This window comes from Microcaecilia unicolor, chromosome 7, assembly GCF_901765095.1.
Source record: "Microcaecilia unicolor chromosome 7, aMicUni1.1, whole genome shotgun sequence".
In the NCBI taxonomy this organism is placed as follows: domain Eukaryota; kingdom Metazoa; phylum Chordata; class Amphibia; order Gymnophiona; family Siphonopidae; genus Microcaecilia; species Microcaecilia unicolor.
Window position 1 is genome coordinate 166,765,068 of NC_044037.1, and position 17,697 is coordinate 166,782,764.

Sequence of the window (17,697 nt, forward strand, 5' to 3'; positions counted from 1 at the left end):
ACCCCGCCTAGCGAGGATCTCTCCGTCTGCTGAAAAGAGCGGGACTTTGGCATTGGTTCTTGACACCATTAGATCCATTACAGGCGTTCCCCATTTGGCACAGAGCTGAAGAAACACTTCGTCTGCCAGTTCCCACTCCGCTGGGTCGATTTGATGCCTGCTTAGGAAATCGGCTTGAACGTTGCTCTGACCTGCAATATGCGCTGCAGAAAGCAGCTGCAGGTGTAGCTCGGCTCAGTGGCAAATCTGAGCGGCCTCCGCGGCCAGCGTTCTGCACTGCATGCCGCCCTGGCGATTTATGTAGGCCACCGCTGCCGTGTTGTCCGACAGAACTCTGACAGCCAGCCCCTCCAGAGTCTTGAGAAAGGCCCGAAGAGCCTGGAATATCGCTCTGAGTTCCAAGCGATTGATGGACCACCCCGTTTCCGCGGGTGTTCACAGACCCTGGGAATAGCTTCCCTGGCAATGTGCTCCCCAGCCGACCAGGCTGGCATCGGTTATCACCAGGCACCAAGAAGGAAGCGCCAGTGGCAATCCTCACCGCAGCACCGGAGAGCCACCACTCCATACTGAGCCGGGCCGCAGGGAGCCACGTTAGTCTGCGTTGATAGTCCTGGGACATTGGATACCAACATTGAAGCAGGGCAATCTGCAGTGTTCTCAAGTGCGCTCTCGCCCATGGCACTACCTCGAAAGTGGCTGTTATCGACCCCAACAGCTGGACAAAGTCCCAAGCTCACGGGCGAGACATCCGCAGGAGCAGACGGACCTGATTCTGAAGCTTGCACCGCACTTTGGTCGGGCAGAAAGACAAACCCGAGGCCGTGTCGAACCGGACCCCCAAATATTTGAGAGACTGAGAGGGGGTCAGGTGACTTTTGGGTATACTGACGACCCAGCCTAGAGACTGCAGTACTGTGATCACTCTGGCTGTGGCCAGACGACTTTTGTCTGCCGAATCCGCTCTGATGAGCCAGTCGTCGAACCCTGATACCCTGATACCCTCTCGGCTGAGAAAGGCAGCTACTACCACCATTACCTTGGAAAAGGTGCGGGGAGCTGTGGCAAGGCCAAAAGGCAAGGCCCGAAACTGAAAATGTTTTCCCAACACCGCAAACCGGAGAAACCGTTGATGCGGGGGCCAAATAGGAATGTGCAAGTAAGCTTCTTTTAGTTCCAGAGACATGAGAAACTCTCCTGGCTGTACCGCCGCAATGACGGAGCGCAGGGTTTCCATGCGAATGTGCCGCACTCTTAGTGCCTCGTTGCCTGACCTTAAGTCAAAGATCGGTCGGAAAGACCCGCCTTTTCGAGGCACCACAAAGTAAATGGAGTAGCGACCGCAGCAGTGTTCGGCGGGAGGCACAGGGATCACTGCTTCGAGGTGCAAGAAGACTTGTAAGGTCTCCTCTACTGCCACCCGTTTGACGGCAGTACCGCATCGGGACTCCACAAACACGTCTCTCACCGGGGCGCTGAATTCCAATCAGTAACCTTCTCTGATCAGGTCCAAGACCCACTGATCTGAGGTAATCTTGCTCCATTCCTCGAAAAAGAGGGCAAGGCATCCTCCTACTGCAGGGATTGAGGAATGGACCGGCGCCCCGTCATTGAGGGGGCCGCCCCTGAACTCCAGGCCTTGAACCGGCTGCTGCGGAATGCTTGTCTGAGCGAAAGGAGTTCCTCTGCTGAAAACAGGCACATTGAGAAAACCCAGCAGAGCGCTCCGGGCGATACCTGCGAGCTTCACGGAAGCAAGGTCTGGAAGAGGAGGGCCACACAGAACCTTTGGAAGAAGGCCTCGGCCTATCCTCGGGTAACCGCTGGGGCTTAGGGTCCCCCAGGTCTTTAACAATTTTTTCCAGCTCCTCTCCAAATAACAGGTGGCCCCGAAAGGTTAGCTTCACCAGCCTGTGCTTAGAGGCCATGTCAGCCACCCAATGCTGTAGCCATAGAAGGTGGCGGGCAGCAACCGCCACAGACATCTGTTTAGCCGAAGCTTTGATCAGATCATAAAGGGCATCAGCCAAAAATGACAGGGCCGACTCCATCCGCGGTGCAACCTCAGTGAGGGACTCCGCACCATCCGCGGGCTGCTCCACTGCCTGTTGTAACCAGGATAGGCAGGCCTGGGCAGCATAGGAACTGCAAATAGATGCCCCTAAGGCGAGGCCCGATATTTCAAAGGACCGTTTCAATGCGGATTCAAGCCACCGGTCCTGCATGTCTTTCAGGGCAACCCCTCCCTCTACGGGGAGGGTGGTCTTCTTAGTCACTGCCATGACCAAAGCGTCCACTTTAGGCATCCCCAAAGGGGCCAAGTGCTCCTCATTTAGAGGGTAAAGCTGACCCATAGCCCTGGCCACTTTCAAAGGCCCATCGGGTTCAGACCATTGAGCTGTAATAAGCTCTTGGATGGAGTCATGCACAGGAAAGGCTCGAGCAGGCTTCTTAGTACTTGCCATTCTAGAGGAGGCCTCGCCCTTGGCAGGATCATCAATCGAGAGGGCCTGCAAGGCGTCAGAAATGAGCATTGGCAGCTAGTTGTGGTGGAAAATCCTCACTGCACTGGGATCATCCAGATCCGATGGCAAACCGATACCTTCCTCTGGCTCATCAGATCATGAGGCCCTGCCAGAACCCTCAGAATCCCCACAGCATGACCACGGGGGGGGGGGGGGGGGGGAGGGAAGTGCGCCACTCTCCGACGGGGAATGTATCCATCTATGTTTAGCGTCCTTCCAACGTTCCAACGCTTGGGGGAAGTAGCCAGCCCTGGGCCATCAACACCCGGGGGGAAAACAGATAGCAGTGCATTGTCAGACACCTGCGGCAGAGCTCTTTTCAGCATGAAGGTTTTATGCATTAAAAGCACAAACTCAGGGGAGAAAAACTCACCCTGACCCTCCGTCTCCGAATTAGGAGTAACGAGAATAGGAGCTCCTCTGGTAGCCTCTAACCGAGGCGTCCCCCTGCACTCAGACTCCTCCACAACAGCGAGGGTCAAGACATGCGACGCTTCCAAAATGGCGCCCACTGCCAGCTCCATTGAGCGGGAAGAATCATCGCTCGCCATGCTCGTCCTAGCTCTAGCGTCTAAAGAGCAGGTCTTACAGAGCCCCGCTGCTGATCTGCGTTTACCACAACGGGAGCAGCGTTTAACTGCCTCAGCAGCCATCGTCCGACTGGATGGAATTATATAAGTAAAATGGCGGCTTCGCACCAAAACTTACCCCGTTTGGAACGGCGTCCGCGGGACCTCCCCGGAGGAGCTGGGCACCACTCTCACCTCAAAAGACCGAGTCAAATGAACTCCGGTCAAGCTGCACGCTGAAAATAGCCTCAGAATAATTATGCAGAATCAATGCGTACTCCGTATTTTTTTTTTAATGCTGTGAGGAAAGTTGGAGGCAGGCAGCAACAGAGGTACTCCGGTAGGCAGGGGGATGGGTAAGGCAAGGAAAGGGCGAACCTATATGCCTTCAAAGTGGGCACCACCAGCCACAAAACTCCAGCTTCAACTGGCAAAGCACAGGAGCCACCCCAGGCAGAATTTTTCTAGGAGCTGATCAAGCTACGTCCACACCTGCTGGGAGATAGAGAAATACTGAAGGCAGATGGAGCTAGCCGTCCAAGAGGGCACTATGGTTTTTCAGTGTTCTCTATCTCCACCTGCTGGTAGGCGGATACAACCCATCAGTTAATGGATTCATCTGCTGCTGATGACAAGGAAGAGGCAGATTTAGATAATATTGTCATTACAGAGACATTATTAAATGACTGACATGAATGGATTGCAAACACGATGGGCTATAATCTATTTAGGAAGGACAGAGATGGTCAAAAAGGTGGAGAAGTTCTGTATGTGAGCAACAATATTAAAGTAACTGAAATGCAGGGAGCCTGGGGAAAAGAATAAGTGATACGGTTTGCCTTGAAAAGAGAACATGGAACCTCTATCCACACAATCAGAGCAGCTTGAGAAATATCTAGTAGTAGATATCCAAAAGTTGGGAAAGAAAGGGAAAGTGCTACTGCTGGGAGATTTCAACTTGCGGGATAAGGATTGGAAAGTCCCTTCAGTGGAATTAGAAAGAAGTAAAGGGTTAGTGGGTAGCTTTCAAAGTGTTCTGCTCAGTCAAACGGTGACAAAACCAAAGAGGGAAGAAACGCTGGATCTGGTACTCACAAATGGGAAAAGTGTGTCTAATGTCCAAGTGGGAACCAACCTGGGTAGCACTGATCATCAAACAGTTTGGTTTGATGGAACAACTAAAACAAAGGAAAGTATACAAACATCAGTGTCCTGGATTTCAAACTTGCTAGCTTTAGTAAAATGGGGGAGTACCGGAGGAAAGAGCTGACAGGATTAGAGGACATACGAGAAGTGGAAAGACAGTGGTCCAGGCTGAAAGAAGCTATAAAAACAGTTACAGACCTTTATCTAAGGTAAATATGAGCAAGAGAAAAAAGGAAACATATACTTGGAGAATAATAAATAAAAGTATTTGATTGCATATATATAATTTGGAGTCTGATATAGCAGTACTTTTGTATAGCAATGTTCTGTACTCCCAATGAGATATCACTGATCTGCTAATTGTACAAATACTTGATAAGAACTAAGGTATCTAATTAATTTCCTAACTGATGCAGCCTTGGGTGATTTATTTCCTCCTAAGTAATGGTGGGTGAACCACCATATTGGGAGGGGTAAACTGACCCTAAACAAATACAATGGAAAAGGGTCTAAAATTGAGGTTGTGAGGCGAATATGTTTAATGGTATTTTCTAAGACTGTCAGGGACAGAATTATGAAGTTAAACAAAGAGGAAAAGTACATGTTAATAGTGAAATCAGATGACGAGGAGGAGACTGGAGCAGGACTAAGGCTGCAAGACAATGAGTGTTGAAGGCTTTTGATTTTATTTTGGAAATGTAAGGCCAGCATAGTAGCAGAGGGCGAAGTCAACTCACAAGAAGTAGGTGCGCAATGCTGCAGACCAGATACTACATGAAATAATTTCTTCAAAGGTATATTAGAATTGCTAATTACTTTAATATACTTCCTTTTAGCACGCCTTATGAATATCCTTAGCTGAACTCCATGGTGGTTGAAGGCACCAGGCTGTAAGACAGCGATCTGGAAAAATGCTGTCAAAGTGACTTACTCTATCAGAGGAGGGCAGTCTATGGCCCCAAATTATTTATATAGTCGCAGCTTGTGCAGTAAGAAAGGGAGATTGAGGGTATGACATATCCAGCAGTAGAAAAAGACTTAGAAGAAACCAAACAGATGGAAAATGATATGAAGGACTTCACCCCTGGAGTTCGGCCAAGGAGCACAACCTGCTCTTTGGGTGCGCTCCACCGCGACACAGAACACCACCAGCAATTTGAATAAGTAGAGAATTCAGGGGGGTGATATGACATCAACGCACTTGATTGGCTCAGAATGCAGCAGAATTGAGACTTGGGATAAAGAGCAAGTGATCTGGAGACAAAGCAGAGAAACACCACCAATATCAGCTAAGCAAATTACTAAACATAAATTCAGGCAAGGATAGTAGTGAGTCTTTCTGAAAAAAAAGTTCTCAAATCCAGCCTCAACAGTGTAAAAATGTTGATGCACAAATTTACATCTGCTCTGAAGAAGGTGTAAAATGCGTGCATGTATTCTGTTTACATGCATCTCTCATAAAATAGTCTAAATGTCAAAAACCAGGCTTAACACCACCAGCTTCCGTTGGCTCCCTAAAATGAAACCCAGTTAGATATCCAATCTATCTTTTTTAATATCGGCTGAGTCCAGCTAAGAAAAGTTTTTTAGCGTTAGGCTATGAACCTCAGCCGTGCCACACTGCATCCACACACTGTAATGCAGAGAGTTATGTACTGGCTTCGTCATCGGCTCAACAGCCTCTACCATCCTCGAATGTTTAATTTATGTTACAATATAAAGAAAACCTAAACAGCTTATTTTTCTTATCAAAGTTGATTAAATTTAAATGATACTCATCTTAAAGGAATTTAAACTCATCATTATACATTGGTTCCTTCTTCTTCTTTTTTTTTTGTTTGTTTTTAAGTGTAGACCTGGGTCTTGAGAGGGGCAATTTTATTTAGAGTGGAGAGGGTGTAACTGTTCAAAGTGGTGATTTTTCTCTTCCAGTGGTAAAGCAGAGAATGTTTGAAAATACAAGTCTAAAGGACTCTCCAATATCTCAGAGATAATAGTATGAAGGGCTGGTGAATGGTACATATGATGGAAATGTGTAATAAGATCTAGTGGAGAATAGTTAAGTGTGAAAACTAGCAAGAAATAATCCAAGGTACTAATATGACACTAATGTTATCAAGTGCAATAGAAAGGTTGGGACTAGTTAGAGAGGATCAAGTTTGTCTCCTGCCCTGTGGGTGGGGGCTTTTGCTCCTCTGACACATACATAGGAAGTTGCCTCAGAGGAGGAAAGGCTTCTGTTGATGGGCAAAGCTGAATGTTTGAATTGCTACTGGAGTAGATATATAAACAAAGTAAGAAGGACTGCAGACATAAGGAAGGAGAGGATAGCAGAAAGCAAGAAGTCTGAAGGCACAGGGAGGTTTCAGGGTTTGTAAAAACACATATAACGTATGTGCTATGGGCTAGATATGATGAAAAAAATCAGTGCTGAAAAAAATAAGCCTAGGCGTATTTTATAAACTACACCTAAAGTTAGGCACAGTTTATAAAATACGCCTAGGGTCCGTCCGCGTGACTAAATACTATAATGCCTTTGTATCGCTCAATGGTGCATCTGCACCTTGAGTATTGTGTTCAGTTCTGGTCACCGTATCTCAAAAAAGATATAGCGAAATTAGAAAAGGTTTTAAGAACAGCGACCAAAACGATAAAGGGGATGGAACTCCTCTCGTATGAGGAAAGGCTAAAGAGGTTTGGGCTCTTCAGCTTGGAAAAGATACGACTGAAGGGAGATATGAATGAGGTCTACAAAATCCTGAGTGGTGTACAACGAGTAGAAGTAAATCGATTTTTTACTCATTCCAAAAGTACAAAGACTAGGGGACACTCGAGGAAGTTACATGGAAATACTTTTAAAACAAATAGGAGGAAATATTTTTTTAACTCAACAAATAGTTAAGCTCTGGAACTCTTTGCCGGAGCAGGTGGTAACAACACTTGGTCAAATTCCTGGAGGAAAAGTCCATAGTCTGCTATTGAGACAGACATGGAAAGCAACTGCTTGCCCTAGGATTTGTAGTACAGTGTGTTGCCATGATTTGGGTTTCCGACGGGTAATTGTGACCTGGCTTGGCCACTGTTTGGAAAACAGGATACTGTGCTAGACGGACCACTGGTCTGACCTAGTATGGCTACTCTTACATTATGTTCTTACTAGCCGTTAAGCCCATAACAATGGGCTAGTTTTTTGTCTTCCTATGGCCTCCCCCCGTCAACCAACCCTGCTCTCTCCCCTGTCCTCCCCCTAGCGTCTGTTTCCCTCAGTTCTGCCCCCTCCTTCCCTCCCTGCTCCCTCCTCCTCCGATTTCCACGCCCATGTCCAAGCCCTCCTCCCTACTGGGCTGTACTACTGGTGAAGGCGGGGCTTGGACTTCTACACTCTCAGCGTTCCGACTCTACTGCGCATTTGCAGGTTAGTCGGTCACTTGCCGTTTATATGTTTGATGAACGTCAAGTAAAATTTGCTGTAAATACCAGTGACTAAGTTAGGCACAGAGCAGGTATATTCTATAACAGTGTACATCATTTTTAGAAACACACACAATCTGCCCATTCCACAGCCATAGCCTCACACATTAGAATTTATACACATCACAATATAGATTATGCTTAGCAAGTTGTGCACGTAAATTCTAATGAAAGCCAATTAGTGTAAATAATTGCTTAATTGGCAATTATCGGCACTGATTGGCTTGTTAAGATAATTAAGTTGTGCATGCAATACAGAATACAACCTGAATTGTGCACGCAACTCAAGTTGCACTAGATAGAATCTGGGGGTATATTCTATGTATGAAAATATAGTATTCATCATTTCCTCATCTCTCTCCACATATGTTTTCTCTGATGTTCTGACTTTTAGAATTCCATCTACCTCAGGGGTTCCCAACCCAGTCATCGAGACACACCAAGCCAGTCAGGTTTTCAGGATATCCACAATGAATATGCATGAGAAAGAAAGATTTGAATGCAGTGGGGCTCTATTATATGCATATTCATTGTGGATATCCTGAAATTCTGACTGGTTTGGTATGTCCCGATGACTGGGTTGAGAACTCCTGACATACCTGAAGAAAAAGCCTATCCCTTAGGTTTACTATTTACCTTTTTTAAAATTTTTTCTCAATACATGCTTTTTGCCATCCTGACTTCTTTGCCTGCCTCTTTCAGCATTACCAGGTATTCTTCTCTGCATTCTTATACATGAAATCCCTTGCACTTTTTCAGTGCCCTTACTTTTCAGCCACCTCTTTAATAAATAAACCACACTGCTTCCTTTCTTTCTTCTAGATATGTTCCTGATATAAAGATCTATTGTTCTTACCATAGCTCCTTTTAGGTCCGTCCACTGTCCTAATTCACCTACCTTTTCTTACTCTACCAGAACTTTCTAAAGATATTCACTCATTCTACTCAAATCAGATTTTTGAAAATTGAGAGTCTGGACTTCTTTCAATCTTGACTACATTGATGATCCCCAGCATTTAGGGCTCCTTTTACTAAGCGGCGGTACTTTCCACCCCTGCGCAGTGGCCGGTTACCGGCACAGGAGCCCTTAATGGTTTACTTGCCACTTGGCCATTTCCTGTTTGAAAGTGAAACTTCCCTTTTACCAGCTACGGTAAAAGGGGGCCTCGGCGCGTGTGTAAAATGTGCAGATGCTAGCGCCAGCACCCTTTTGCCGCAGCTTGGTAAAAGAGACCCTGAGGTAGGCATCTACATGTTCATTAGAGATGCTTCCTTTCCTAAGTATAAGGTCCAGTATAGACCCTTCCCTGCTGATGGGATATGCCATTCACATCTAGTAGATTAAAACCTTCCACCAACATCACCTCCTCCTTCACTGCCACTTTGTAAGTCATTGACCCATTCACTAACATTTCCTACACTGGAGCAGTAGGTCTGTAAACTATACCAGTGTTAATAAAAATGCCATCTGCTCTTTCTAAAGTAGACTATGGTACCTTTTCCTTTTCCCAGACCCCACACATTTTTCTTACACTGACACTATTAACTTAAAAAGCTACTCCACTCTATTTTCTCCTAAATGGATTATAAACCAGTATGGCCAAATCTCATCCATGGGACTCACTGAACCATGTCTCTGCAATAGCCTCTACCATTAGTGCTTAGAGACTGGGAATTTTACTGCATAGACAATGAACATTTGTACTCTCAGCTTTCCAGCTGTTTTCCCTAGACTTATTAATACTTCATATAGCTTTGCATCTGTTCTCTTCTTCTACCTTTTCACTCCAGAATAGCCATTTTCTGGATTTTCCCTAGAGCTTCACTTTGTTGTGGGTCAGAACTTTAAATAAATTGTTTTCTATCTACCACCCCATTCTCTAGTCTAAGTATCTGTCAAAAAATGATCTGAATTTTTTTTTTAAACTAAGGTTCCTTTTTTTGAGAAAGAGAGAAGCCATAATTAATGTATAGCCTTTTATTATTCCATATATGGCCCCAGCACTCAATAAATCTAAATGATTCTTTGAATTAGGTTTTAAGTCGCATATTTAAGTCATCTGTATGACACAGATTGAACTGCAGTTTTATCAAATACAGATGCATACACTGGAAGGATTAGTGATGATCTCTGCTTGAGATTGATTCAGGTATAATATTTTACAATGGAGTAACTTCTTATCAAACAAAAACCAAAGGGCATCTTAGCTTTTCCAAGTCCAAACACAGTTCAACATGTTTTTGCAAATCCATTTGCAATCTTAATCCAAACCTTAATAAAGCAGTCTATCACTTCCTAGCAGTTGTGATCTGTATTGCAACAATGCATAATTATATTTTAAAAGGTTTTTTTTAGGGTGGGAGGGGGTTGGTGACCACTGGGGGAGTAAGGGGAGGTCATCCCCGATTCCCTCCGGTGGTCATCTGGTCAGTTCGGGCATCTTTTTGAGGCTTGGTCGTAAAAAGAAAATGGACCAAGTAAAGTCGCCCAAGTGCTCATCAGGGACACCCTTCTTTTTTCCATTATTGGTCGAGGACGCCCATGTGTTAGGCATGCCCCAGTTCCGCCTTCGCTACGCTTTCGACATGCCCCCACGACGGAAAGCAGTTGAGGATGCCCAAACTCAGCTTTTGATTATGCCGATTTGGGTGACCCTGTGAGAAGGACGCCCAACTCCCGATTTATGTCGAAAGATGGGCGCCCTTCTCTTTCGAAAATAAGCCTGCTGGTGACTTATAAAGCTTGATACCTACACAATGTAAAGTCTACTTTTAAAAATAAAAACATTCTTCTTTATATACTTTTTAACCCTTAATGTAAGTTGACTGTATAGCTCTACAACACATGTTCCATCTGAGCCAGTTTTGGGATTACCACATGCATCTGTAATTGCTCCTAAGAAAGGCAGGCCTATTTTAGACCAATCACTCTGATCGATCCACCCCTAATGTAGTGATTGGTTATGAAATGGCATAGGGCTTCCCTCTAAGAAAGAACAAAAACATTGTCATAAACTAAAAATATACACAAACTATGGTAAACTATAATTACAAAATAGTTCATGTGGCATTGCATATTCAAATACAGAGTAATCGGGAGGGGTAGAGAGTGAAGAGAAATTACATTCAAAGTTTTTCGCCCCTCTGTAAATGAGTGTTCTTCTAGTGCTGTCCTCTAAACCCTAAAACACCCATCAGAGCAATACTAGAAAACGTGACTTTTTGACACGTTCCACAGGGAATTGCTGCTGGGGAGGGAACAAATGTTTTCCTGGAGTGTGCTAAGTCTTAAACCACACAGAAAACAATTTTTAACTGACAAGTTATGTTCTCTTTTTCTGGTTGTGTAGAACTATAATAAGGTCTCGGTTTACTAAGCTTTTTTCCCACTGGCACAAGTGGAAAGAGGGAGGGGGGGAGGGGTCTTAGTAAAGCAGATTCTCAGTACTGCTCTAGGCACGTATCCTTTCAACTTAGCCAATATTTTACATAAAACAAGAGAACATTCTCTTAAAAGTGCATCCCTATATATTCAGAAATCATTTTTCTTAAACAAATTAAAATGTCTTTCTATAAGTAAGACACTGCCAAAAATACCAGGTAGTGTTTTTATGAATTACCAAAAGTCATGCTGGGTGGTTTATCATATATCTTCTCATTAAAAGAAAACGTTCCCATACAGAACTGAAATACTGTGAAGAAGTCGTCATCTGCTCTTCATTACTCATAGTCACTTCTGTTGAAGGATGGCTGCAATATGGAAACACTGATTAGGAGGAGGTCTAGAGGCCAAGTTATCTTGAAAATGTATCTGTGTTTAACTGATTGAAAATAAGGAAAGTGAAAAAAAAACCTACCCATAATCCATTTTGGAAGTATTCTAGAAGGAGCTGCCTATTTTTAGGTGGCAAGAATGTGTGTAAAATCACTCCTTGCACTCCCTGTTTGCTGCGGATTTTCCCCAACTTTATATGTGGGTGAAAAATGACCTTTTACAGAATCAGCTTCGCACGGGTACTTTCCTAGTGCCTAAATCTATTATAGGTGCTCTGTTGTAGAGTTACTGGACATGTGCAAAGATCACCGCAAAGTTGCTCTCTGTAAGAAGAGTGACCAATGTAATCAGAGATGAAAATAATTACCAGGAAAATATTGGGGACTAATAATTCCTGCTCTTCCACTATTTTGCTTTAGAATCTTGAGTGGGTCATTTTGTTTTGCTTTCCCAACTCAGATTAGGTATTAACAGTTTTAAAACAAGGCATAATATAAATGTATTAAAAGAATTGAAAGCTTATTAATTAAAAATGAACATCAGAAATTTTAGGCTTACCATGGTCTCACTACAAATAGCCCCTGCTGGTTTGCTTTTTTGCCTCCCTAGCCTACTTGTTGTTCTTCACAATCTCCGTTTATCAGCTACTTAAGGCTATGTTCATTGAATGCACCTTTCCAAATATGCCCTAGTTGCTGCTTCCATTTCCACAGCTCCAGGCTGAAGAGGCTGAAGCAGACCACTGTTAATGCTCTAGAAACTGAGGGCCCCTTTTACAAAGGCGCATTAGTGTTTTTAGTACGCGTTAAAAATAAGCGTGCTTAGAAAAGATCCCGAGCAAAGAAGTGGCAAAAGTATAGTACAGGTTGTTCCTCTGGAAATTAAGCCCTGGTCCTAACTATGATAACTTCCAAGAGCCTTTTCTTGTTATAAATAATATGAAGAAATGTTGCTTTTAATTGTCTATGTGCAAGCAAGGCATGCTTAGAGTTATGCTGTATTGGACCAATGGGAAAACTTGACCTGGATTGTGATTTGGAGCAAGATCAAGCAGAGGCCTTAAGGAAGAGACTGCAGAAAACACTCAGGAATATATGGAGCATGGGCGTAGCCAGACACCCAAGTTTGGGTGGGCCTGGACCCAAGGTGGGTGGGCAGAACTCCGCCTTGTCCTACAAGTGATTTGGTTTCTCTCTCTCTCGCTTGCATGCCATATGGTCTTTGACGCATCCCCTCTCCCCCGTATACCTTTTAAATAGCACATTTTCACCGGCAGCAAACAGTTGTTGGCTGGTGGGGCTTGGGGTCCCTGCCAGCCACATTATAGGTATGCTGCTATTTAGTGGGCCTGGGCCCACCCTTGGCTACGCCACTGAGATGGAGTGTACCTTTATGAAGAAGCTTGCTGTATGCTGTTTAATTCAGACTTATTAAAAGAACCAGTATTTTACTGACTTGTCTCAGGCTGGGTCACATTGGAGGCAGTCCTAAAAAGGTGTTGGAGGATTCCTAGAGCTGAAGGGGGGGGACCTTGTCTCTAGGGTCAGAGGCAGGTATCCTAGTGGTATTTTGAGGATAGCCTGATGACCACCCCCCCAGACCACTAATGTTTCATATGGTAGGAATTTTAGGGAGACTACGGGGGGGGGGGGGGGGGCTGCTCTGCCTGAGAGCATGGGCTTCCAAGCAACATTATTCTTTTACCAATGGATTCGGCAACCTATGGGACTGAGATACCGCAGAGGTTACGGAATCCCATGGTAAATCAAAGTGCAATGAACGATCATCTTTTACTGCACCTGGATAACTTCCCCTTTAAATGGGTTCGAAATTCAGTGCCTTACTTTGGAATTAAGATCACTTCTTCCACACTCTATGTACTACTGATTTCCCCCACCTGATTGCATGGGTTTATGTTTATTAATTTCTTGCTATACCGCCCTTCAAAAAACATTAGCAGAACAGATTACAGATGAATACGGGAAGAGAAAAGATCTACAATTTAAAAAATAAGCAAAAGATGAGGGGAGGACAAGTAAAGAGAGAAGTAGCAAACCATTAGAAAACAGATCAACTACCAATATCATCAGTACCGTCCATCTACACCTGGAAAAGCAAGATCTTTCACCATGGAAGACATATTGGGAATTCTGGAGATGCACACTGAGAGCAGACAAATGAGGTTTTTTCAACAATCAATCTAATACTTTTAGGCCTTGTCAATAAAAATCCTGCCCTTCTATTTTTTTTTTAAGTAGGTAATACTAGATTAAGGCAATCCTCTACTATTCAAGGGACCAGGGGGCATTAAGCCTTCTAAGTTCTACAATGTTTTCTTTAATTTAGCTACTTCGTAAATGGTCCTGACCTATAGATTCTAATCTGTTGGTGCAAATTAAATCATTTTCTGATCCTGTGCATCTACAAATGTGTGACACATAATACAGGTTAATTAGTATGCAAGAGAGATATGTAACTTTTCTGTTGCTTTCAATTTGGAAGTAAAATATTCTGTTTCTCATACAACCGTACCCCCTCTTCCCATACCAATTTTTCAGAATCTTTCCCCCTATATAGGGGTGCTATATGGACACCAATTCAGGAAAGGATTCTCTCACTGAGGGTCAGGTATTTAAAAAAATCTCAGAACCTGTCTTTTGAAAGCACCATTCAAAACTTTTAATTACTGTATTAGAAGGTTATTGCCTCAATTGATTAATTTGCTAAGTTCTACTACTGTTAACTAGGAGATGCAACCATTTGTTTTTGCCTCTTTCACCTGTTAGAAAATGTGAGGGTTAAAGCATTTTTTTCCTCACACTTGCTGCTGTGCATTTATGAAACGATCTTCCCACTGAAATTCATTCTTTAAGATACTTTTCCTTTTACAAAATGGAGAAAACATATTTGTTTTCTAACTCCTTCAATTCATTGTTTTGAAAAGCTTTTGTAAATCCTGATAAAATGTATTGCTATCTTTTCTATATCCCTCTTAGAACCTCAATTGAGGGATTTCGTGGGCTTTAAGCCCATTATAACATAACAACTTCATCAACAAAAATCCCACACCACAGGCAGAACCATTACTATTACTACTACTTATCATTTCTATAGCGCTACAAGACGTACACAGTGCTGTACACTGGAACACGAAGAGACAGTCCCTGCTCAACAGAGCTTACGATCTAATTTGGACAGACAAACAGGACAAATAAGAGATAAGGGGATAACAAAGGCGGGAATGATAACATATGGATACTTAACGAGTAAGGGTTAGCAGTTAAAAGCAGAATCAAAAAGATGGGCCTTTAGCCCCGATTTGAAGAGGGCCAGAGATGGAGCTTGACGTACTGGGGCTCAGTGAGTCTATTCCAGGCATATGGTGCACCAAGATAAAAGGAACTGAGTCTGGTGTTAGCGGTGGATGACAAGGGTGCAGAAAATAGAGATTTACCCAGTGAACAGAGTTCCCGGGGAGAAGTGTAGGGAGAGATAAGAGTGGAGAGGTACTGAGGAGCTGCAGAGTGAATGCACTTGTAAGTCAATAAGAGGAGTTTGAACTGTATATGGAAACAGATAGGGAGCCAGTGAAGTGACTTGAAGAGAGGGCTAATATGAGCATAGCACACTGGTAGAATATAAGTCATGCAGCAGAATTTTGAACAGATTGAAGAGGAAAGAGATGGCTAAGTGGGAGACCTGTGAGAAGCAAGTTGAAATAGTCTAAGCAAGAGGTGATAAGAGTGTGGATAAGGGTTCTGGTAGTGTGCTCAGAAAGGAAAGGGTGAATTTTGGTGATATTATAGAGAAAGAAACGACAGGTTTTAGCAGTCTGATGAATATGTGCAGAGAAGGAGTGAGAGGAGTCGAAAATGACCCCAAGGTTATGAGCTGATGAGAAAGGGAGGATGAGAGTGTTATCCACAGAAATACAGACTGGGGGAAGAGGAGAGGTTGGTTGAGGGGGAAAAATAAGAAGCTCAGTCTTGGTCATGTTTAGTTTGAGATGGCGATGAGACATCCAGGCAGCAATGTCAAACAGGCAGGCTGATACTTTGACCTGGATTCCTGCTGAGATTTCTGGCTTGGAGAGGTAGATCTGGGAGTCATCAGTGTAAAGGTGATACTGAAAACCATGGGATGAGAATAGAGTACCAAGGGAAGTATAGATGGAGAAAAGAAGAGGTCCCAGGACAGATCTCTGAGGTACACCAACTGATAGTGGGATAGAAGAGGAGGAGGATCCACCAGAGTATACACTAAAAGTATGATGGGAGAGATGAGAAGAAAACCAGTAGAGGATGCAGTATACAACTCTTGTGCCTATCAAGTTGGCATGGTCCTGAATCCTAAAACAGTCCAGATTAGTGGGGGTCCTGAAAGGATCCTTACATTTAAATAAACCACGGAAAAGAGGAGAACAAAATTATGCTCTAAGAATACATACTGTGGACATGCTCATGGCATATCAATATTCATCATACACCTTCAGGTTCACAAAACCGCTGTCTGAGTACTTTGCCCCTTGTTTTCCCACTCTGATAGCTTAATATTTAACCATAACACAAACAAAAGAAATCACCAAAAATGAAAGTTAGGGTTCCATTTCTCCAGTGATATAATGTACTATAACACCAGGGCAATTGATATATCAAAAAGCCTTTTTAACTGGTTTGAATAATAACTCAATAAATTTAAAGATCTAAAAACAATGGGTTCAATATCCAGTTAAGAACTGGCCCTGGTGTTTATCCATGTAATATAAACCAGACCTAAATTAACCTGAGATTAACTTGTCAGCTGAATACTACTGTTAAACTGTTTCTGGTACTGCTTTCATTCCTCACCTAACCCTGACCACTGATCCCTCATAACTGAGTGGGAATATTTCAATTGTACTGCTGCCATAGGGGTGGGGGCGGGGCTGAGTTTCAATACTGTATTTTAAATCGCTAGAGACAGGCAGGCTCCCTGGAGTTTAACACAGTTTGTTTGTCCCTCACAATTCAAAATGTGATAGTGGAACAGCACCCCCCCCCCCCCCCCCAAACAGAACTGTAGGTAAAGGAATCCTGCTGAGATTAGAGGGAACAGTGACCCTTTTATATGGATAATATTGGGCAGATTAGTGACTTTAATAGCCTGATATTATCCAGATAAATTTTAAAAATACACAGATGGGCAAGTTGCCTTACCACCCACTAACACATACTGGTCAATATTCAGTGCTATTAGCTGGCCAGGAACGGCTTCTTGCCGGTTAAGGTAAAATTATGTATCATACCTGATAATTTTCTTTCCATTAATCATAGCTGATCAATCCATAGACTGGTGGGTTGTGTCCATCTACCAGCAGGTGGAGATAGACAGCAATCCTTTTGCCTCCCTATATGTGGTCATGTGCTGCCGGAAACTCCTCAGTATGTCGATATCCAAGCTCCATCCGCAGGACTCAGCACTTAGAGAATTACACCCACGAAGGGACACTCTGCCCAGCTCACCACCGCCGAAACGGGGGAGGGGAATTAACCCAGCTCATCCCCACACAAGTGGGGGAGGGGAATCCGTCCAGCTCATCCCCGCGGAGCGGGGGAGGGACACCACACCCGCCGATGCGGGGGGATCTGGCTTATCCTGCAACCGCAACCGCGGGAGGAGCTGACTGACCCTAACACCGCCGAAGCGGGAGGGGTACAAAACTGCCCTACTGCCGCACGAAGCGGGAGGGAGCGCCGGCAGAATTTAAGTCTCAATCCAGCCCCGTAAAACGGAGGGGAGAGGAATGCAGAAGCTCACTGTAACACAAATTCGTCTCAACTCTTGAAGAATTCATTGAAAAACTTGAACACGAAGTCCTCCTGAACAGGAACTGAAGACTAAACTTGAACCTGAAATGCAACCAGAATATAAACAATACAGATATCTGGGAGGGGCTATGGATTGATCAGCTATGATTAATGGAAAGAAAATTATCAGGTATGATACATAATTTTACCTTCCATATCATCATGCTGATCAATCCATAGACTGGTGGGATGTACCGAAGCAGTACTCACCCAGGGTGGGACATAGAAATCCCTGACCGCAACACTGAAGCTCCAAACCGGGCCTCCGCCCGAGCAGCCACAGTCAAGCGGTAATGCCTGGAGAAGGTATGGGCCGAAGCCCAAGTTGCCGCCTTGCAAATCTCTTCCAAGGAGACGGACCCGGC

General features: G+C 44.1%; 1 protein-coding gene and 1 long non-coding RNA gene across 3 annotated transcripts in view; both read right to left on the minus strand.

Moving 5' to 3' along the window:
- Positions 1-17,697, minus strand: part of PARD3B (par-3 family cell polarity regulator beta) — a 2,175,158-nt gene that overhangs the window by 679,554 nt on the left and 1,477,907 nt on the right. The gene's annotated exons all lie outside the window — the stretch shown is intronic.
- LOC115474436 lies at positions 1,475-15,905 on the minus strand. Its single transcript, XR_003942858.1, has 3 exons — positions 15,894-15,905; positions 9,246-9,250; positions 1,475-1,575 (listed from the first exon to the last, which is right to left on the minus strand). It is a non-coding gene; the product is annotated as an uncharacterized LOC115474436 (long non-coding RNA).